This window comes from Triturus cristatus, chromosome 3_2 (assembly GCF_964204655.1).
Source record: "Triturus cristatus chromosome 3_2, aTriCri1.1, whole genome shotgun sequence".
Taxonomy (NCBI): domain Eukaryota; kingdom Metazoa; phylum Chordata; class Amphibia; order Caudata; family Salamandridae; genus Triturus; species Triturus cristatus.
This window is the reverse complement of record NC_140584.1, coordinates 503,007,508-503,031,580: the sequence shown is the minus strand read 5'-3', so window position 1 is coordinate 503,031,580 and position 24,073 is coordinate 503,007,508.

Here is a 24,073-nt window from a genome sequence, read left to right as displayed (position 1 = left end):
AGCAGAATTCTCCCTTGTGGCTTTCAAGTTAATGATTTTCCAGAGCTGTCCCCAACTTCCTTTCCTGAGATCGGATGAGTCACATACCTTACACTGAGGAATTCCTGACAAAAGGCACAAGCCATTGGTTCAACTCTGTGAGTAGTTTTCATACCTCATCAAGGGGTAGAACACTGGCAATTGTTGGTAGGCTAATGCAAACTGGCCTACTGGAGGTTCAGCAGATAGTCTGATACCCAGATTTGCTAACATTTTGCATTGGTGTTGTACACCTTTTTGATGCAGCCCCAATGCAAAATGTATTTCGGGATTTACTAAGACAAAGTCAGATGTGTGTGAATTTGTGTGGCTTAGTAAAAAGTAAATAAAACAAGGCAGCACATACGCTGCCCTGCATTACTTTTCATTAGGCAGACATTCCATGAGTGGAGTATTTTTGTGCATCCAGACATGGATTTTGATGCACACACCGATTTTCTAAACTCAGTAAACCCAGATTTGCAGCACAATGATGCACCTATCCCAGGCTGGCATAACAAGGAGAAATATCTTTATTTTTCCTTGTTACTTTCTCTTTGCATGTGCCACAACCCTTCCTGCACAAAAACAATCCTGCCTACAAAACAGGCATCCTTGGAGCATAGCACCAGGGTGCCTGCATTGGTGCTAGGCAGCCCCAAGTGCACCAGCTTAGGAGGAGAGCTGAACAGCACATTACCTTTGTAAATGTGCTGTAGTTCAGCTCACTTCTGTTCATGCAACACAGCACAGCAACTTACTTTGCTGTGTTGTATTTTGTGAAAGTTAGTCAATCTGCTCATAACATTTTACAAGTTCCTTTTTTCCATATAATTATCAAAATTGCAAGTTTACCATTGACTTGGTTTTTAAATACATAATAAAAATGGTGGTTAAATCATTTCTGTCGCTTATCCAAACCAATGGTAGCAAAATCCTTGTAGGATCAGTGTCAGCCCTGTACAGTTAAATAGATTTTGGAGGATAGCCATTGGAGGGACATGCCAACATGAAATTTGCACTTGTTCCACTTTTAAATGCTGGCTACTCCTTGTGAGCTTCTAGGCCTAATATAGGGTGACTAATTTAATTTTTAAAAGTAGAGCTCCTTCCCGTTCAAAAATAGTTATTTCCACGGGTTGGCCTACAGGTTTAAAAACTGTTGCAATCTAGGGCAGAGTCTGGCTGTTAACGTCAATGGCTACTTCCATATAGAGAGCTCTGTTCACCTGCAGGGGCAGAGGCAATTTATTTCCACCCTTCTGGTGCCTGAAGCACCCCCCTACACAATGATGAGAGGGAGCACTGTACCAAAGGGGTCACGTTCTGGCCTCCACTGACCACCGGGGGTGAACTGCCAGCCGGGCACCTTGAAGCAGCCTACAGTCTTCTGCTGATGCCTAATGTAGGTTCGGCCTGGCCCGGACCCCATAGGCCATCACACTGCTGGAGTCTGCTATGGTATGTTGCCCTTATCATAGCTGTGGACACCATCCAACATAAGCAACTGATATTTTACTGCCCATCGATTTCCTCTTTCCTGACGCCACCACCCAGCAACCCCACCAGAGTCCTCCTCATAGTGAGGGCACTGCAGAGGCCCAGACCTCAGCCCTGGGCTTATTTTTAGCTATGCTCCATAACTGGGGTTGCTGGGGGTGACTACAGCCCCCCCCCCACCTTATCAGTGCACTGCAGCCAAGGAAACCGACTCTCCATCATACACAAAAATGTTGAAGAGGACAGAGTCTTCCGAATTGAGGCTCCCGGACATTCCACCTCCTTTACACTGGCGACCACTGCCCAGCAGCCCAGCCCTGCATGCGCCATACAACAAGTGCACCATAGAAAGATAAGGCATGGCCACGAGCCGCTCCCCATTCTTTTATACATGCTTTGCCACCAAGGATGCCGTCAGAGACTATGGGTCCCACCCTCCATCTTGGTGCTATGCTGTGTCATTAGGGATCAATGCATCGCACATGACGGTGATAGGGATGGTGCCTGCCTGAACACACAGTCAACATTCCGATCAACCTCCTTTCTGCCTGTCATGGACAAAGGACTGTTATTGACCCCGTCGAGGTAGCTTTATAAGGAGGTGACGGGCCATCTTTTCCTACTCGTAGTTGGTGCTCCTTCAGCCCCAACACCCTGCATTCCGGTGTCTCACCTCTCAGTGGCCAACACATTGGAACCACTCCTAGCCTGTTTCCCCTGTGCCCTGATGGGAAACGGAAAGGTGACATGTCAACTTCTATTGTCAGAGGTCACGGGGAAGGGAAATCTTCGGATTCCCCACCATGGTCAGAATCCTCCATGGATTTCATACTGAAGATCACTGTGTTGGGCACGAGGCTGGGCTCCATGGAAACGAAGATATTGGTCTTCAGGGCATAAGCAAAAATGCTAAGAGTTGATCTAGGATCCTTCAACTCTAGTTTGGGCAGCCTGGAACACTGCACGACCCATTTGGAGGAAAGGCTGGACTCCGCAGACTACTGGGGCTCAGACATTTAGTACCCGAAACAGAAAGTGGTGGACTTGGAAGACAGCGCCCACAGAGACTATGTCAAATTTTACAGGGTACCGGAGAAAATGGAACATGGCAACGAAATCTGGGGCCTGCTATGTCACCTACTCACTCAATTGCTGGGCATAGCCTTCACCCTGCCACTTGAATTCCAGAGTGCCCACAGGATCTGCTATCAGCAGTAGCCATGAGATACCATTGCACTGTCCTGAATGATCATTACATGCTTCCTTTGGTACAAATAGGCCATTCAGGTCTTTTCCGTGGCCTGAAAACATGACCCCTGTGACCTAAAAGGCTTGAAGATCTAGATTACTCCAGATTTCTTGAGAGAGACCAATGCCAGATGGAAGGCATTCCTGGTGCTTTGGCCTCAGGTACGTAAGTAAGACATTAAATATGGACTCTTTAAACCTACAACAGAGTGGATAACAATGGACGGTAACTCAAAGGGCTATATTGATCCAGGGGACATGGCCCACTTCCTGGACAGCCAGGAGGACCTCAGAATGGACCTGTTTTCCCTGCTCCATCGGCCCCATATCGTGGCAGTGGTGCTAGGCAATGGAACAGGACACCCACCCACTGCACAGGCCCTACCTCTGAACAAGTTTTCCACAAATAAGCTAAACACAATTGAGATATCATACAAGTGGCCAACCTCAATCAAGACAATCCTAGAGACAAAACCAGGTTGCCCCTAAAACTGACACAGGGTTCAGACACCGGCCATCCGTCACAGCTGCCTGATGCCGAAGGGTGAAGATGGCTGAGTATTGAAAACCTCTATTTTGTGCCCTTCAACTGTGTTACATTATGTGCTATGTTGTCCAATATATTGATAGTCATTGACCCCCAATGCCTCCCCTCCTCTGCTATTAGCACTTCTATGCCAGAGGTTGCTGCCCTCCTCACCCAATCTGGCAAGCTCCCCAGAACTTTACTGTTGTGGACATTTCCTGAGGAGGAGTCCCTCTTTCTTTTCCCCTTCTGGATGCCTGCACTTCCGCCCCAGACCAATACAACAGGCCAGACGCCCATGCTGAATGCATACAGCCTTAGGCCTCTCTTCCCCTCATGGCAGGTGCCTCTGTCTGTGGTTTAGAACCCCCAACAAAAGTTGGTAATCTGCCCACCGCTCCAGAGTCTGGTGCCTCACCTGATACTTGACTGGATGAGTCCTGCTGATATAGATTACTTTAGTGACAGAGCGTTACTGAAAGACCTAAATAGGCCCATGGCCTCCGACACATGGTTCCTCCTCCATCCGGAAGACCGAGAGCATAAGTAGCAATCCCCATTCCATGCCACACCAGTACAAATTGACTACTTTCTCATCACCCATGTGACTGTAAGCAAAGTGGTATCCAGACTCCAGAGACATCCCTTTCTGTTCATGGGCAGCGGCAAAGGCCACAATCTGGGAACAACTCATGAGAGATGCTGCAGCAATCAACACATGCAGGGAGAGACAGGAATGTCTCTTGAGCGGGATATTCGGTGCCATTTGGAGTGGGCAAGGTGGAGCTTAACTCCTTTTTTACCACCAAAGCAGAATAAATGCTGTACTGACTCAAAGCCTGACACTATGAACAGGGTGAGAAGGTGGTCAGGCTACTGGCTGGCCAACTGCAGCAATGGGAAGTGCTGATGGCCATTCTGGCCATACGAGATACCTCCAGTAATGTATTAACTAAATCTCAAGATACTGCAAATGTGTTTGTGACATATCATGACAGAGCTATACAGTTCAGACCTACAACACTCTGTGGACCCCAAAGATTTTTTTTTTCCAAGGCCTCCATGTCCCCTGCCTTAGCGACAATGGGAGAGCACTTTTGGCAGGAGAAACCACTAAAGGTGAGATCTTACAGTCCATCACTAATTTCTCCTACAATATAGACATGGTAGAAAATCACATCCCAGGGAAATTATACAAATGGATGAAAATGGAAGGTCTTGATCCCCTTTATGATGCCTACTATGAAGCTGAGACCTTGCCCTGTTTCCAATAATGCCTTCATCATGGTTCTGCCCAAACCAGAAATGACCTCCTCCGGTGCAGCAGCTATCACCTGATCTCTCTGTTCAACATGGATGTTAATATCCTAGCAGGAATTTTGGCTGACCGCTTTAAAAAAGTGATCCCCACCCTCATTCTCAGTTCCCAGGTTGGGTTTCTGTCAGGCAGGTCCTTCAAAATCTGTGAACATTAGCCCTCATCATGTGGCTCTCTCTCTCGAGATGCACAAGATGAAAGAGGGGTGCTCTCATTGAAAGCAGAGAATGCATTTAACAGGTTAGAATGGACTCATCCTCAGCAGATTTGGTCTCAGAGAGGATTTTATTGCAAAAGTAAAATGGTTGTACACTGACCCTATGGCATGGGTCAACTGTGGAGAGTTCCTGTCAGACTCATTTTGGGTGCTACCGGGTATGCGTCAAGGGTGCCCCCTTTCACTCCTGATATTATAGCTCATGCTTTAGCCCCCAGCAGTGGCCATTTGACAAAATGCCCATATAGTAAATATCCCCACTCTGGCTAGGCCTTCAAAATGTTTCCTTTACTGAGATGACATCTTACCCACCTCATTAGACCTGGCCGACTCATTACTTCAATTGATAACCACCATCATGCATTATGGCAAACAAGAGGGCAATCAAGAACATGAGAGTATAGAATAATAAGGATACACATGGCCGGTTATATGATAGAACAATGCATGCCTCAACAATGCATACCTAAACCACGTGGTCTCAACCACGACTGTGTCTTTACCACATATGCCTTTACAATGAATTTCATTGCAAAGGCATGATTGGTAAAGGCATGCGTGGTAAAGATCACACCTTAGATCCCCCTTCGCTGAGCCCTTATAACCAGTCCCTAACATGGCAATCCGCCCCAAATACTAATCAGACCCCCGCCCTGAGCCCTAAAAACCAGCCCCTAGCCCTGCTATGCACCCAAACTCAGGCCAAAAAACTACCCCGATCTCTGCCTCCTGCCCTGAGCCCTAAAAAGACAGGCAGCCCTGAAAACTGCCCCTTTCCCCCACCATGAACCCTAAACTACTCCCCCTGAAAACTACCCCCCTAGAAACTATCCCTTCCCCTGAAAGCTTCCCCGTAGGTCCAAGCCCTACTTACCAAGCCACGCTCGGTCCTTCCTCTCCCAATCCTTCCTGTTCCTCTCCCCATCCATCCGGTCTCTGGAATTAGACCCCAAATTACCCTATGGCCAGACATTTCCAGGAGATGCACTACAGTAACAGGAATTTACTGTCTTAATATATTTTGGAGCAGATTCCTAAACAGGGGGTAATAGAACCCTTAACCTACGGAAAAGTAGTCAAAAACTGAAATACTGAAGAGGAATTTAGCGTACATTTAGATGGAATTTAGGGGGTCATTAGCATGGTGTCGGATCGCCACCACCTGACCCTCGGTGGTGACCCGCACACAAAAAAAACCCCGCCGGATGACCTGTGTTGACATGTTGTCAGGACATGTTGTCAGATCGGTCCATCTCTCTGGCGTAGCTTTGAGACACAGATAGGCATGTTGTGGTGTACTTGAAAGATGGACCTGGTGACAGGATTAAACGCAGTACTTATGGCGCACGATCTGTTGTACTCTGTGTGATGTGCTTGCAACATTGATGCACTGTGTATGATGTGGACATAGTGCCAAGGCTCTCTGCCTTGAGCGTGATGTACTTTTTTCAAAACATAATATACTAGAGACTGTTGTGTTCAATTATCTTGCACAAGCCTTTCCATAGTTTCCTCATTGTGTGCTTGCTGGCTGAGCACTGTACGATCGTCATTGATGCTTGTGCTGACTCTTCCTTTCATTCTAGATGCATCCAAATGGCTGTTTTCTTTGTTACAAGATCCCGAAAGCAGTTGCGGCCGGCATGGCTCACAGGTGTGGGGGGCGGGAGTGTGGTCATGCAGGTTGGGGGGGACGGGCAAGTGTTCACAAGGGAAGGGGGGTTACGTGGGGGGTGAGCGGTCAAAATATCGAAATTAATATATCGACTAACAAAAATATAGATTTTTATATATCGATGGTATAAAATATCCAATGTTCTGAATATCGATGTAAAAATATAATTTTTTTAATGTAATTAAAAATATTGAAGTATTTAATATCGATTGTCAAAATATCGTTATGTGAAAATATCATCAAAGTATCATATATTGGTTTTTTTATGTGTTTGTCAAAGTATAATATTAAATAATGTTAAAAAATATAATGTGTAGAATATTTTTTAGGAGCGGGATGTTGGGTTTATAGGGGATGTTTTAAAAATATGGGTAAATATATACTAATAATTTCAAATTTAGAAATTTCTTTTTTAAATTTAAATTTAGAAATTAGAAATCATTTTTCAGGAGCTTGATGTTGGGTTTATAGGGGATAGGGGTGGGGAGTGGGGAGTGTTTTAAAAATATGAGTTAATATATATTACTAATTTTAAATGTATAAATTTATTTTTTACATTTAAATTTTGAATTTATAAATTTTTCTTTTAGTTGTAGGATGTTGGCTTTATAGAGGATTAGGGTGGGGAGTGTTTGAAAAATATGGATAAATGTATATTAATAATTATACATTTAGAAATTTATTTTTTACATTAAAATATTTTTGGGGAGCGGGATGTTGGGTTCATAGGGGTTAAGGGTGGGTAGTGTTCTTAAATAATGATTCAATATTTACTTGAAAGTCATAAATAAGGAATTTAAAATATAAATATAAAATTTAATTTAAATTTTAATGAGTGAAACTGTGTTTAAAGGGGAGAAGGGTGTGTTGTGTTATAAATTAAATATATAAAATTTATAAAAAAATATAAAAGTAAAATATTTCATTTTGATAAAATATTTACTATTTTAAGTTATATTTTTAATTTTGGGATGTTGGTTTTATAGTTATATAACTGAATAAAAAAATTATTAAATTATGATAAGATATGTTTTTTTCATACAAGTTTTGTAGTGTCATACTGTTTGTAGTGTTATTATTCAAGTAACCTAGGGGCCTATTCGGATGTAGGGCGGATCGCCTACACCCGCATGGCGGTGGCAATCCGCCCTACATCCTTCCCCGCCCGCCACCCATTTCCCCTCACCATATTAGTATGGCGGGGGGACACCGGCAGACGGAAAGACCGTCTGCCGGTTTCCCACCGGTCACACAGATGACCGGGCGGAAAAGGGACCTGCTATGGTGGCGGTGTCTATTAGACACCACCAACCATATTAGGAGGGCAGCGGAAAGCTGCCTTTCTGTGGCGGCGTTGCTGCCACGGAAAGGCATGCGGTTCTTGCCATTGGGGGCCCGTAGTGGGACCCCAGGAATTCTGGGGGGTAGGGGGTGCACTGCATTTGCATACACAACATGGCAGGCACCGCGTGGTGCCTGCCACGTTGTGCATGCAAATGCACAACATGCATTTTTGGCATTGCGGTGGGTGGTGCTGGAAGCACCGCCCACCACAATGTTAAAAATGCAGGATGCGCCTGCCAGTGTGGCGGGCGAATCCTAATCTTCCCCACGGGACTGCCACACATATGGCGGGCGGTCCCTTTTTACGTCGGGATTGTGAGCGGACAAAGTCCGCCCACCATCCTAATGATTCCCTTAGTGTATAGTTTATTATTTATATAATTTTTAATTTAAATGAAATGTGAATAGTAAGTTAATTAAATGTAAGTTAACAAGAACTACTTAATTTGATAGCAATTGGATTGGAAATAGTAAATTAATTAAGTTTAGTGTCTAGCACCTACCCCAATTTAATTCTGACTGGAGTGGGAATAGTAAATTAATTAAGTTTAGTGTCCATCACCTACCCCAATTTAATACTGACTGGAGTGGGAATAGTAAATTAATTAAGTTTAGTGTCCAGCACCTACCCCAATTTAGGGGCCGCTTCCGATCCAGGTCGGAAAGCACTCCGACCGAGCCGGATCCGAAGTGTTTTCCAACCGAGCCAGAGTCTTGCAGTCCGACCGAGCGAGTATGATGCGGCCGTATACTGTCGGACTCATTTCAGTCAGACTCCCATAGAAGTCAATGGGAGCCGGTTGTACGATGCGTACATGGGCTCCCATTGACTGAATGGGTACGTCGTGGAGAAGTGTGCCCCCTACAGTGGGTACGCGTCGGTGCCATCCGCACCGTACATGCCTGTGTTGGGGAGACCCATGGGTCTCCCCCTGTGTTCATATCGTAGGGCTGCGGGTGACAGGGGGTCTGACGCGGACCCCAAAGGCAACCACCTGGGCAATTTGCAAGCCGGAAACTCTGGCTCGCACAGGCTGTCCGACGCATGCATCGTACTCGCTCGGTTGTGAATCGCATCCATTGCACGCCACGGTTAGCTCCCTTTATCTGTATTGGAGAGGGAATAGTAAATTAATTAAGTTTAGTGTCCAGCACCTACTCCAATGTAGGGGCTTCTTAGGATGGCGGTCGGAAAATTTCCCCGACCGCCATGGTAGCGGGAAAAGACCATCCGCAAGGACCGCAGCATAACCGCCGATCTGATTAGGATGCTCCGCAGTCGAAATCTGACCGTGGTGGTCTGATTCTGGCAATTAACATTGCGGCGGATGCTGCTGCCAGCAGCACCGCCGCGGTGTGAAAAGGAGCATGTCATGCATGTCACTGCAGAGCGTTGCAAGGACATGTAGGGGGGTACCATGGGATATTCTCCTCATGCCTTTCCATGGTGGTTCCAGTGCCGCAGAAAGGCTGGCTACCGCCGGCATCATAATCGTGCCGGCGGTGCTTAGCCCAGATCCGCAACAATTGTAGCGGACCAGCTCCGCCCGCCACACAAGCGGGCGGACTGCTACCGGTGGAAAAGTGGCGGCCAGAAACTCACAACGCAGCGGTCATGATCGCGATGCTAATCGGACAGTGGTTTTCCAGGTTTCAATGGTGGGCGGATGGCCGCCAGCGGTTGCACCACCGGACCGGCAGCGGCCAGGCACCTGCCATTCTAATAGACCGTTAATTTGTATTGGAGTGGGAATAGTAAATTAATTTAGTTTAGTGTCCAGCACCTACCTAAATTTAATCCTGACTGGAGTAGGAATTGTAAATACATTAAGTTTAATGTCCAGCACCTACCCCAATTTAATTCTGATTGGAGTGGGAAGAGTAAATGAATTAAGTTTAGTGTCCAGCACCTATATGAAATGAATCCACACTACAGTGAAAATAGTCATTTAATTAAGTTTAGTGTTTAGTATGTAAATTATATTTATGTAAAGTGGAGTTGTTAAAGAAATTTTGGATTAATTACAATTACAAAATATTATAAACATATTTATACATGTTGAATTAGTATAAACATATACATTTAAAAAAACTTGTGTATGAAATTATTAAAGAATACAATATATACTATGAGACAATGTTTAATATATTCTAATTTCTATAAAGATATATAAAAAAGAATTTATAAAATATGAAATGGTAGACAATAAAATAGACTTAGGTGCCGATTACGATCCTGGAAAATAATTCCCCGTACGACTCGTATCCGGTCTTTTTACCGTACGAATCGTACAAGTGCCGTACAAACTGCCAAGTACGATTCGCATGGGAAAAAGTCCATACGAATCGCATTGGGAATTATTCCCCACACGTCCTCGGGTCGGAAAATGTGTCCGACACATCCTCGGACGATTTACCGTACACACGTGAAAAGTGAAGTCCGACCGCGCTAGTACGATCCATCCCGTGCGTCCGATGTTACAACCGGATGGAAAAAACACCGTCCGCACCGAACTCCCATAGCAACCATGGAGACATGTGCCTGCATACGCGCCCAACACTCCCCCCAGCCCTCCTATGTACGAGTCGAATCCCCACCCGTGTATGTACACCTGTGTATGTACGAGATGTACCCCCACCCGTGAATGTACACCCGTGTATGTACACCCGTGTATGTACACCCATGTATGTACGAGACGTACCCCCACCCGTGTATGTACACCCCCGTACGTACGGCCCGTACCCCCACCCGCGTATGTATGGAGCGTACCCCCACCCCAACTGTGTATGTATGACCCGTACCCTCACCCACGTACGTATGGAGCGTACCCCCACCCCAACAGTGTATGTACGACCCATACCCTCACCCGCGTATGCATGGAGCATACCCCCACCCCAACCATGTATGTACGACCCGTACCCTCACCCGCGTACGTATGGAGCGTACCCCCACCCCAACAGTGTATGTACAACCCGTACCCTCACCCACGTATGCATGGAGCGTACCCCCACCCCAACCGTGTATGTACGACCCGTACCCTCACCCACGTACGTATGGAGCGTACCCCCACCCCAACAGTGTATGTACGACCCGTACCCTCACCCGCGTATGCATGGAGCGTACCCCCACCCCAACCGTGTATGTACGACCCGTACCCTCACCCGCGTATGCATGGAGCATACCCCCACCCCAACCGTGTATGTACGACCCGTACCCTCACCCGCGTACGTATGGAGCGTACCCCCACCCCAACAGTGTATGTACGACCCGTACCCTCACCCGCGTATGCATGGAGCGTACCCCCACCCCAACCGTGTATGTACGACCCGTACCCTCACCCGCGTATGTATGGAGCGTACCCCCACCCCAACCGTGTATGTACGGACCGTACCCTCACCCACGTACGTATGGAGCGTACCCCCAACCCAACCGTGTATGTACGACCCATACCCACACCCGTGTATGCATGGAGCGTACCCCCACCCCAACCGTGTATGTACGACCCGAACCCTCACCCACATACGTATTTAGCGTACCCCCACCCCAACCGTGTATGTACGGACCGTACCCTCACCCGCGTATGTATGGAGCGTACCCCCGCCCAACTGTGTATGTACGGACCGTACCCCCACCCCAACCGTGTATGTACGACCCGTACCCTCACCCGCGTATGCATGGAGCGCACCCCCACCCCAACCGTGTATGTACGACCCATACCCTCACCCGCGTACGTATGGAGCGTACCCACACCCCAACAGTGTATGTACGACCCGTACCCTCACCCGCGTACGTTTGGAGCGTACCCCCACCCCAACATTCTAAGTACGGAGCGCACCCCAGGCCCCAACACCAGCACCTTCACCCAACATCGCGCATGTACGAGTCGTACCAAGCATTTATAAAATATGAAATGGTAGACAATAAAATAGACTTAGGTGCCGATTACGATCCTGGAAAATAATTCCCCGTACGACTCTTATCCGGTCTTTTTACCGTACGAATCGTACAAGTGCCGTACAAACTGCCAAGTATGATCCGCATGGGAAAAAGTCCATACGAATCGCATTGGGAATTATTCCCCACACGTCCTCGGGTCGGAAAATGTGTCCGACACATCCTCGGATGATTTACCGTACAAATGTGAAAAGTGAAGTCCGACCGCGCTAGTACGATCCATCCCGTGCGTCCGATGTTACAACCAGATGGAAAAAACACCGTCCGCACTGAACTCCCATAGCAACCATGGAGACATGTGCCCGCATACGCTCCCAACACTCCCCCCAGCCCTCCTATGTACGAGTCGAATCCCCACCCGTGTATCTACACCTGTGTATGTACGAGACGTACCCCCACCCGTGAATGTACACCCGTGTATGTACACCCGTGTATGTACACCCATGTATGTACGAGACGTACCCCCACCCATGTATGTACACCCCCGTACGTACGGCCCGTACCCCCACCCGCGTATGTATGGAGCGTACCCCCACCCCAACCGTGTATGTACGACCCGTACCCTCACCCACGTACGTATGGAGCGTACCCCCACCCCAACAGTGTATGTACGACCCATACCCTCACCCGCGTATGCATGGAGCATACCCCCACCCCAACCATGTATGTACGACCCATACCCTCCCCCGCGTACGTATGGAGCGTACCCCCACCCCAACAGTGTATGTACGACCCGTACCCTCACCCGCGTATGCATGGAGCGTACCCCCACCCCAACCGTGTATGTACGACCCGTACCCTCACCCACATACGTATGGAGCGTACCCCCACCCCAACAGTGTATGTACGACCCGTACCCTCACCCGCGTCTGCATGGAGCGTACCCCCACCCCAACCGTGTATGTACGACCCATACCCTCACCCGCGTATGCATGGAGCATACCCCCACCCCAACCGTGTATGTACGACCCGTACCCTCACCCGCGTACGTATGGAGCGTACCCCCACCCCAACCATGTTTGTACGGACCGTACCCTCACCCACGTACGTATGGAGCGTACCCCCAACCCAACCGTGTATGTACGACCCGTACCCACACCCGTGTATGCATGGAGCGTACCCCCACCCCAACCGTGTATGTACGACCCGTACCCTCACCCACATATGTATTGAGCGTACCCCCACCCCAACGGTGTATGTACGGACCGTACCCTCACCCGCGTATGTATGGAGCGTACCCCCCGCCCAACTGTGTATGTACGGACTGTACCCCCACCCCAACCGTGTATGTACGACCCGTACCCTCACCCGCGTATGCATGGAGCGTACCCCCACCCCAACCGTGTATGTACGACCCGTACCCTCACCCGCGTACGTATGGAGCATACCCCCACCCCAACAGTGTATGTACGACCCGTACCCTCACCCGCGTACGTATGGTGCGTACCCCCACCCCAACATTCTAAGTACGGAGCGCACCCCAGGCCCCAACACCAGCACCTTCACCCAACATCGCGCATGTACGAGTCGTACCAAGCATTTATAAAATATGAAATGGTAGACAATAAAATAGACTTAGGTGCCGATTACGATCCTGGAAAATAATTCCCCGTACGACTCGTATCCGGTCTTTTTACCGTACGAATCGTACAAGTGCCGTACAACCTGCCAAGTATGATCCGCATGGGAAAAAGTCCATACGAATCGCATTGGGAATTATTCCCCACACGTCCTCGGGTCGGAAAATGTGTCCGACACATCCTCGGACGATTTACCGTACAAATGTGAAAAGTGAAGTCCGACCGCGCAAGTACGATCCATCCCGTGCGTCCGATGTTACAACCGGATGGAAAAAACACCGTCCGCACTGAACTCCCATAGCAACCATGGAGACATGTGCCCGCATACGCGCCCAACACTCCCCCCAGCCCTCCTATGTACGAGTCGAATCCCCACCCGTGTATGTACACCCGTGTATGTACGAGACGTACCCCCACCTGTGAATGTACACCTGTGTATGTACACCCGTGTATGTACACCCGTGTATGTACGAGATGTACCCCCACCCCAACAGTGTATGTACGACCCGTACCCTCACCTGCGTATGCATGGAGCGTACCCCCACCCCAACTGTGTATGTACGACCCGTACCCTCACCCGCGTACGTATGGAGCGTACCCCCACCCCAACCGTGTATGTACGGACTGTACCCTCACCCGCGTACGTATGGAGCGTACCCCCACCCCAACTGTGTATGTACGACCCGTACCCACACCCGCATATGCATGGAGCGTACCCCCACCCCAACCGTGTATGTACGACCCGTAACCTCACCCGCGTACGTATGGAGCGTACCCCCACCCCAACCGTGTATGTACGGACCGTACCCTCACCCGCGTATGTATGGAGCGTACCCCCACCCCAACCGTGTATGTACGGACCGTACCCCCACCCCAACCGTGTATGTACGACCCGTACCCTCACCCGCGTATGCATGTAGCGTACCCCCACCCCAACCGTGTATGTACGACCCGTACCCTCACCCGCGTACGTATGGAGCGTACCCCCACCCCAACCGTGTATGTACGACCCGTACCCTCACCCGCGTACGTATGGAGCGTACCCCCACCCCAACATTCTAAGTACGGAGTACACCCCAGGCCCCAACACCAGCACCTTCACCCAACATCGCACATGTACGAGTCGTACCAAGCCAGACACAAAGACAGCACTGTACAACAAAATTGCCGAAGTACACACCGTACACATGCTAAAAACGCACGTACACAACCAGGACAAAGCAAAACAACACAAGAATACACTATTCGAATGGCACAAAGCCACAAAACATGTCCAACAAGCACAAATACAACACATTCACTGACCTGCAACTGCCAAAATCCCAAACAGAGGCCCAAAACACAACCACTCCTTATAACACACCCACCCAAAGTTCAAACACAGCCACACCCATCAATGGACCAATAAAAAGGGCCCACAGACACAAACCATGAGCCTTTGCAACAGACTCACTGCTGCCAGACCCCACAGACAACCTACAGCACCATACTTGAACCTTTACTACACCTTACACTTGCACACCTTCACACACCCACCTACACAAACACCCCCTCATCACATTCACACACACACCTGCACAACCACACCCACACACCCCCACAGCCATCCACACCCACACCCCTCACCATGCCCACTAACAAGAATCCAAAGTTCACTAGCCGAGAGTTGGAGGTCCTTGTCGATGAAATCCTCAGAGTCGAGCCACACCTCTTTGGAACATTGGTCAGACAGACCAGCATTTCAGAAAAAACAGCCATGTGGCAGAGGATTGTCGATGCTGTGAATGCTGTTGCGTCCACCAGAAGGACCAGGCATGAATGCCAAGCCAGGTGGTACGATCTGCGGAGGAGGGTCCGAGCCAAAATGACCGACGACCACAACCAGGCCAACATCACTGGAGGAGGGCCGCCCCGCAGACCCGTACAATGAAATGAAATGAAAAATTATATTTATATAGCGCATAGACTACCCGGAGGCCTCGCAGCGCTTTAATTGATCACTGTGGCGGGCCGCAGGGTGAGACTAGCACGTTTTTGCAAACAGGTGGGTTTTCAAAGCTTTCCTAAAAGCCAGCCGGTTATTATTTTCTCTGAGGGCTAAGGGGAGGGAGTTCCAAAGTCTCGCAGCAGTATGGGAGAAGGAACGGCCGCCCCAACGTGCTTTGTTGATTTTAGAAGTGGTAACTAGGTGCAATGATCCCGAGCGAAGGGCTCTGGATGGAGCGTAGGGCACAATTAAGGGGGACAGGATGGCAGGGCCTGTTCGATGGAAAGATTTGTGCACAATGCACATAGCCTTAAACTGTGCTCTAGCAGCCATCGGGAGCCAGTGCAATTCTTTTAGAGCTTTCTTGGCTGACTGCCAGCGGGGGATGTTGAATAATAATCGGGCGGCGCAGTTTTGCGTGACTTGGAGCCTGTTGGTCACTGAAGCCGGGGCACCCAGATATAGCGCGTTTCCATAGTCCAGGCGGGAGAGTATCAGGGCCTGAACCATGATTCTCCTCGCCTGGAAAGGAAGCAGAGGGAGTACTTTGCAAAGCATTTTCATTAGGCCGACACACGTGGAGGCAGTTTTGGTAGCCTGGACCGAGAAGTCCAGCGCTTTATCGAGCCAGATTCCCAGACTCTTTATCTGCGGTTTGGGAGGGGGGGGAGCACCAAGGCAGGTGGGCCAAATTGATGTCAAAATGGTCGGAGAAGGGTTACCCAATAGCATAATCTCTGTCTTCTCCCCGTTAAGTTTGAGACAGGACGATTGCATCCACTTAGCAACGGCCTCTAGACAGAGGCCCAGGGTGTTGGACGGCTCCTCAGTGTGGTCCAGAGAGACCACCAACTGGGTGTCGTCCACGTAGGTGACAATACGCACGCCAAAGGGCTGGACTATCTCCGCTAGAGGTCGCATATAGACATTAAAAAGTGTGGGACTCAGGGAGGAGCCCTGAGGAACCCCACATCTAAGTGGTTGCTTAGGGGAGACTGCTTTGCCCTCAAACACCTGGAAGAAGCGCTCGTCCAGGAAGGAGGTCAGCCACTCCAGGGCCGCGCCCGACACGCCCATGCCTTTCAGACGGTGTAGCAGTGTGGCATGGTTGACAGTGTCGAACGCGGCACTGAGGTCGAGTAGTATGATGGCTGCTTTTCCTCCCCGGTCCAGCACCAATCTAGTTTCTTCCGTCACTGCTAGGAGAGCAGTTTCAGTTCCATGCTGCGGGCGGAAACCCGTCTGAGAGGCGCATAGCAGACTATTTGATTCTAAGTAGTCCACTAAGATATTATTGATGTGCCTTTCAAGCAGTTTGCTCATCCAGGGAAGTAGGGAAATGGGGCGGAAATTGGCCAAGTTGTTCTGGTCCAAGGTGGGTTTTTTCAAAAGGGCCCTAACCATCGTACATTTCCATGGTGCTGGGACGGAGTTAGAGGAGATGGAAGCATTAAGGACATCCAGAATGACAGGGCGGATGATGTCCATCACCTTATTGAGAGTTTGCGGGGGTGCTGGGTCATTGGGGGATCCCGAGATGACTTTAAGAAGCATTCTGTCTAAAGTGTCGGAATCTAGGAGGGGGAATTCATCCAGTGAGCTGGGGGCTAAGAAGTCAGAATCTGTAGTGGTGGTGTGGTCCATGTCACCACTGCCAGTAGAAAATGAAGAATAGATGGCCTGGATCTTCTGGGAGAAGAAAGTGGCTAAATTATTGCAACGGGTTTGCACGCTGTCAGGTGACAGACGCTCGGGGGGAGGGGGAGAAATTAAAGATTTGGCTATTTTAAAAATTTCTTTGGGGGAGTTTGCAGCTAGATTGATTTTGGCTTCATAAAAATGGGCTTGCGCAGATTTTATTTGATTTTTATAGAGCTTTATTGCGGCTCTATACTCAACTTGCTTTGATTGTGAGTAATCTTGTCTCCAGGCTCTCTCTAGTTTGCGGCAAGATTGCTTCATAGTCCTGAGAGTCGGGGAGTACCAGGGGGCCACTTTGGCTCTGTTTATTAAGTGCAAAGATTCCTCTGGTAGGACTAGGTCAAGGGAACTGGAGATCCAGTTATCAAAATTGACAATGGCTGTATTGGGATTGGTCACATTTGGGGGTAGGTGTTCTATAAGAGCCAGTTTCCACTTAGAAAGTGGGAGGGAGGCCCATTTTCTTCCCCGCTGCTTATTGTGATTTTGTGAGATGGGGGGGGAGCAAGTGGACCATGTAAAAGGTACTAAAAAATGATCGGTCCAGGATAGTGGTACTGGAGCCTCGACGGTTAAGCTATCTAGATTGCTGTAGATGTGATCTAGGAGATGTCCCTTAACATGCATTGATTGAAAGCCTTTCTGAGCCAGGTCAATGGACTGAAAGTTTGTTCGAAGACTATTGGCTGTTGAATCAAGTGGCTCATCTAGGTGTAAATTAAGATCGCCCAGCAGGGTGAAATTTGCCGAGGTGAGCACTAGGTTGGCAGCTAAATCCGTCATGTTAGTGATAAAGTTGTTGAGGGTGCCAGGTGGTCGATAGACTAGGATACCGGAGAAAGTAGTAGATGGGGAGAACTCAAGGGTGAAATGTAGGTTCTCACAGGCTGGCATGGGGGAGGGAGTGATGCGGCATCTAAAGTTGTCCTTATAGATAATAGCCAGCCCTCCACCTCTGCCAGTCTTGCGATCCAAATGTTTAATAGTATAGCCTTGGGGGGTGGCCCATGCTATTGCAGGATCAGTTTCTAGCTGAAGCCATGTCTCTGTTAGAAAGAGGGCGTCTGGATTGAGCTCCTCTATCAGCATGGCCAGTTCAGTATGGTGTTTGGGCAGGGAACGGCAGTTAAGAAGGAACATCCTCCATTTCTGCTTGGAGGGGTTTTTCACAACATTGGGAGTAGTTATGCCCCAATCACAAGTTTTGCAGTGGGCCTTCGGGTGTAAGGGAAGGACTGAATGCAAACATAGTGGGTTGACCGAAGGACGCAATGCATATAGTGAGGAAGTGCTGTATGTGAGGAGATTTCCTACCATGATTACAGCTGGGTCCGGAGACTGGAAGCGTCTGGACGCGGACTGGCGCAGACTGGCTTCTCTTTGGCGCCTCTTCGGCACGTCTAAGGCGCTACCGCTGCGCGTGCCACTGCGCGGGGCGAAGGAAGTTAATATAGATTGGGCTCAGGGAACACTGGAGCGTCAACCCACTAAAATGGCCGCCAAGAAATGGCACTACCAGGAAGTAGGAGCGCTCTGTTCTCCCTCCACAACAATCAGCCCGAGTAGCTGCGGTGGACTGGGGAGTCAGTGCACAATTCGAATCACATTAGCAACAGCAGTTTGCATGTGATTTTCTCTTTTTAAGAAAACAATTTTCTCCTTTTAAAAAAACGATTTTCTCTTTTTAAAAAAACGATTTTCTCTTTTTAAAAAAACACATTCAACAGAACAGCAAAGGTGCTATCACCTAGAGCGCTGGCGCAGGAGTGATCAGTTCAGGTTTTACTCGAGCGTGTCAGCGCTGGGAGCCTAAGTAGTCAGGGCTCAGGGAACACTGGAGCGTCAATACCATCCCTGGGAGGAGAGGGTGATGGCCATACTGCCGGTGGTGTCAGTGGACGGATTAGAAGGACTCCGAAACCCGGGTGAGTACACAAACAACTCACCTCACATGGGGGGAACGTCATCCACAACCAAACTCACAATCAGGCACGCAACCACCCCAAGCTATCGCATGACTCAACCACACTCCATGAACATGCACATGCCACTAGCGCCACCATGCCCCATGCACCCAGCTGGACAATGCAAGTCACAGGCCACAGAAAACACCAACACAAGACACGGTAAGCCGGATGGCGGGAGTGTGGGCCCCAAAAATCACATAGTGCAACTCAGAAGCAGACAACAATGCCCTCTGCCCATATGGCCTAGGTCACAGCCAGACAAACAGTGTGTCCCCACACAGGAAAGACTTGCCAGCAAATGGCGGACGCCTTGCATTAAGACATGGGGGTGAAGGCACGTTTTTGCACATGACAGCAGCTAATGAACATCCAACACTGTGAAAGAGTGGCAGCACACACCACCACAGCAGCAGCGCAGACACAGACACTACACCCAATGGGTGCCTGGAGATCAGAAACAAACTCACATCAACAAGCCAAGGGCCATTCAAAGATCTGCAAAAAGTGTGTGCCTAGGAAGCTGGGCTGAGGTGACAGAGGGTGACACACAGAGGGAGGGAGAGGGGGAGAGAGAGGGAGGGAGACACAGGGAGATGGACAGAGGGAGGAGGCTGACACAGGGAGGGAGGGAGAGGGGGACAGAGAGGGAGTGAGAAAGGGACACACAGGGAGACCAATTCAGCCTTGGGGGGTGTGGGAATGTCTGCTCGTCAGCAGGTGGACTGCGTGCATGTAGACAAGGGTGGCCAGTGCCTGAATCCCCCTCTCTTCTCCATGGCAAAACACTGGGCCATGTCCCAACCTGTGCACGAGCACAACGCCAGCTACCTGCATTATATAAGTGTGTGGAACAACTCCATGTGCCCACGTACAGTGCAACACGGAAGGCGCCAATGCATGGCTCGCCACACCTGCTCACTCCACTGCTGACTGCAGTCACAATTGACGCAGCAAGTAAGACTGTGCCACACATAGGTAAAGTCTCAAAAGCTGTGGCCAAGGGACCTACCCATGCACAAGTGCACTGTGAGTGGAATGCAAGACATATCCAAATTCCCAGAGGAAATGTGCCGACTTAGAAACGAATGAAACATGGATGTTGCATGGAACAAAAATAACATTGTCTCTCTCACACACAGGTCAACGTCGTGGATCACCCCCCAACACTGGGGGGGAAGACTCACAGGACCCGGCTCGGCGGGATGACGGACCCACCGGCAGCGACGACTCTCACCACTCTGTGGACGACCCCGACCAACCTGGCCCCTCTGGTGTCCAACCACCTGCAGCACCTGCGTCAGGTACAACTGGGCCAACCACCACCCCCACTCCTGCCACATCCCAGGAGACACCCAGGATCCCTGCCCCACCACCACAATGCAGCCAGGCTGGCCAGGAGGGACACGGTGTACCGGGCACCCAGGAGGAGGCAGGCGACAACGCTAATGCCACCCCTCAGGGGTCCCGGAGACCCGATGTGCCCACAAGGGCAGGCCAGGTGCAAGTGGGCAGGGGTGGTGGGAGTGGAGGACGGCGGAGGCGTGAGCCTGACCAGTTGGCTGCGGAACCGGTATATTCCCATGTCAGAAACATCGTGGAGACATACCGGCAGGACACCACGGGCATGGCCCAGGTTGTGTCCATCCTCGAGGAGATCAAGACCCAGCAGGCCCAGCAACATGCGGAGCAACATGCCTGTCTACTGCGACACCAAGGGCAGATGGAGGACAGACAGGCTGAGCTCGTGACGGTGTTCACGGGAATTCACCGTACACTCCGTCGGATAGCCGACAACATGGGCAACCCTCCCTGTGAAACCAGGCGTAGAACATCACCACCCACAGGGAGGGATCAGGAGGAGGAGGAGACATCCGACGGAACATCCCAAACATCGTCACGGCCTGCTTCTGAGGGTTCCCGCAGGAGGGCGGGTCGTCCACGGAAAAGACCGTGAGGGTCGGCGCAACAGCACCATCTCCCAGGACACCTGGCCTGGCACCTGGCCCACTGGACCAACAGCAGCACATCAGCAAAAGACATTCTCTGCCACATGGACTTGCTGGTCACTGTCCGACCAATGCTGACAAAGACTGTGGCATGGACTCTGAGGATTTCCAATGGCAAGGACACCAACTCCCCTAGTGAACTTTGGATTCCACACACCCGGAAAGCCCCTCATGTCATACCCCCCCCCCCCACGTACCCCAACAAAAATAAAAAGTTACACGATAAAGAGATGATACCTACATTTTGCATTATTACCTTACATGTGTCTTGTAAAGTCTAACCATGCCTGAGTTCTCATATGACTTCAACCATCCACACCCTGGGGCCTGAGTCTGGCACAGGACACACATGGGTCACAATGTATTAGGCAACACAGACATGGAGCACCATACACACCCGTGATGGGCCCAACCAGTTGAGGGGGTGGCCGTACAACCGTGCCGACAGACATATTGAGTACAGCGACAGCCATGCGCAGAGGTCAGGGATCATGTGGAGTGTCCTGGGGGGCACCCAGGTATGTGTGGACAGGTGGCAGAACCATGTCCTGCAAGCTTGAGTCAGGTGGATGCAGAGAATGGTGGCCTGGCCAACGTTGGATGCATGGGGATGGCACATGTCACAATACCCACACAGTCATGGACATCATGCACAATACACAGTCTAATCCCACACAAACAGCTTGCATCTTGCTACTCGACACATAGACACATAGCCACTATCACGGAAAACCATGCCAGACACGCCGTATGCACCGTGGCAACACACCAGCATTGACTGAGAATAGGCACCTTGGAGGCATAGGGACATCTTTATTATTCATGTATTCGGGAATGCAGAGGCAACTGGGAGTACACATACACAGGTCATGTGGAGGAACATGTGGGTCCAACACTGGAACCCCCCTTCTGCAGCACAAATGCGTGATAGCCATGGAACTGGCACACAAGTGTCGTGTAATAGCTAAACACCCCCTGCTGCTCACGGAGAGGCTGCCATACACCATTGATCCTCTGATGTGGAAGTCCCACACCATGTCAAGCCAATGCAAACCGTATGTGTCCGAGGGCAGTGTTACACACATTGATGCCATCATCACAATCCACTATCCCATCACAGATGACTGTCAACAAGTCTGACCATCTATTCAGGTGTACCCAGCTACATGTCATGTGTCCCATGGTGATGCGACATGTCTGCAGAGGAACCAAACATCGACAGGGGCAGTGTGCACACATCGTAAACAACTGCCACACCCAATACACCCCTGATGTATCCCTTACCCTAAGGAGACTTCCAAACTTGTCCGTGCGTGTTACGATGAGTCAGCACACGATGACGTGTCCATAAGGAATAGCAGTGCCACAACAATGCAACCAGCAGACGGCATGCGCAAGTACCTGGGGATGAGAGACACACAAGAAGTCAGCCACAAAAAGCACAGCCACTTGCATGTGCATGTACTCGACACATGTAAGGATGACAACATGCTAGGTCACAATTATGACTGGGGAAATACACTCATCACTGGCACCATCACTCCAGTGACACATCCACACACACCAATGACTCACGTGGCATACATGCAGATGGACACACACATCGCAACACATGCCAAACGGGGACCAATGCGTGCACACTCAGACACTGGTACTCACCACTAAGCAAAGAAGTCGCGTATGAGCCGACTCCGAATGTCCTCTTCTGGAACCACATCCTCCACATCACTAGCCCCATTGCCAAGCCCTTCGTCCTCCACGGGTGGATGGTCCTGATCATCTTGATCCAGGATGAGTGGCACAGCTTTCTCAACTGCCATGTTGTGCAGCATGCAGCAGACCATGAAGATTTTGCAGACCTTCGCCGGGGCATATGGGAGGGCGCCGCCGGTCTTATGGAGGCATCTGAATCGGCTCTTCAGGAGGCCAAATGTCCTCTCTATCACTCGCCTTGTCTGGCCATGGGCGGTGTTGTAGCGGAGCTGGGCCGGCGTGCTGGGGTTGCGGAGAGGTGTGATCAGCCATGGCATGTTGGGATAGCCAGCGTCCCCTACATGGAAACCACATGGACATAAGTAGGACAGGAGAAGCGGTCGTGCTGGAAGTCTACGCAAAATACAGGACAGACAGAGTGTACCCACCAACAACACATGCTCGTTCGTTGCGCAGCTGCGTCATCATTTCAGGCACCCTGCTCCGCCTCATCATGTAGGCATCGTGTGCTGATCCTGGAAAACGAGCACAGACATGTGAAATCACCATGTTGGACAGACACACCACAAGGGCATTGATGGAGTGGTAGTACTTGCGATTCCTGTACACTACCTCCTGTGCCTGTGGTGGTACCAAAGCCACATGTGTCCCATCTATGGACCCAATGACATGGGGCATCCCTCCCAGGGCATAGAATCCACGCTTGACCCCAGTCAACAGTTCAGGAGTTGGGAAATGGATGAACTCATCCAGGTGAAGCAACATGGCCTCTAAGAAATCATGCAGCACACGGCTGAACATGCTCTGGGACATGCCACCAACATGAGCTATGGTATATTGAAAGGTTCCCGTGGCAAGAAAATGTAGGGCTGCCATTACCTTCAGCTTGGGTGTCAGTGCCGTAGGATACCTGTGCAACAGTTGCAGGTGTGGTGCCAGCCTTGCTGTCAACTCCTCAATCAACGGTTGGGGGAAGCGGTAGCAGCGTATACAGTCATTCTCCCGCATGTCAGCCAAGTCCGGAATTGGTCGGGGAAGAGGCGGCGCTCTGCAGTAATTTGGAAGTGACAAGGAAGAGTGAGTGCACTACAACAACAATTTTTTTGTACTGAGCACATGTTAATCTGTCAATAAACATATGCTACATACGGAGTCAGGTATGTGCCACATGCCCTGGAGACGTATGGCTGCCAGGTGACACTCCTACCAAGACCCAGCTACACACGGAGATTGTGAACCTCCACATGCCATGGCATGGGATTAGCTGTGTCCCAGTGTAAGTGAACAGCCAGACGCAACACAGGAGTGACATACATCA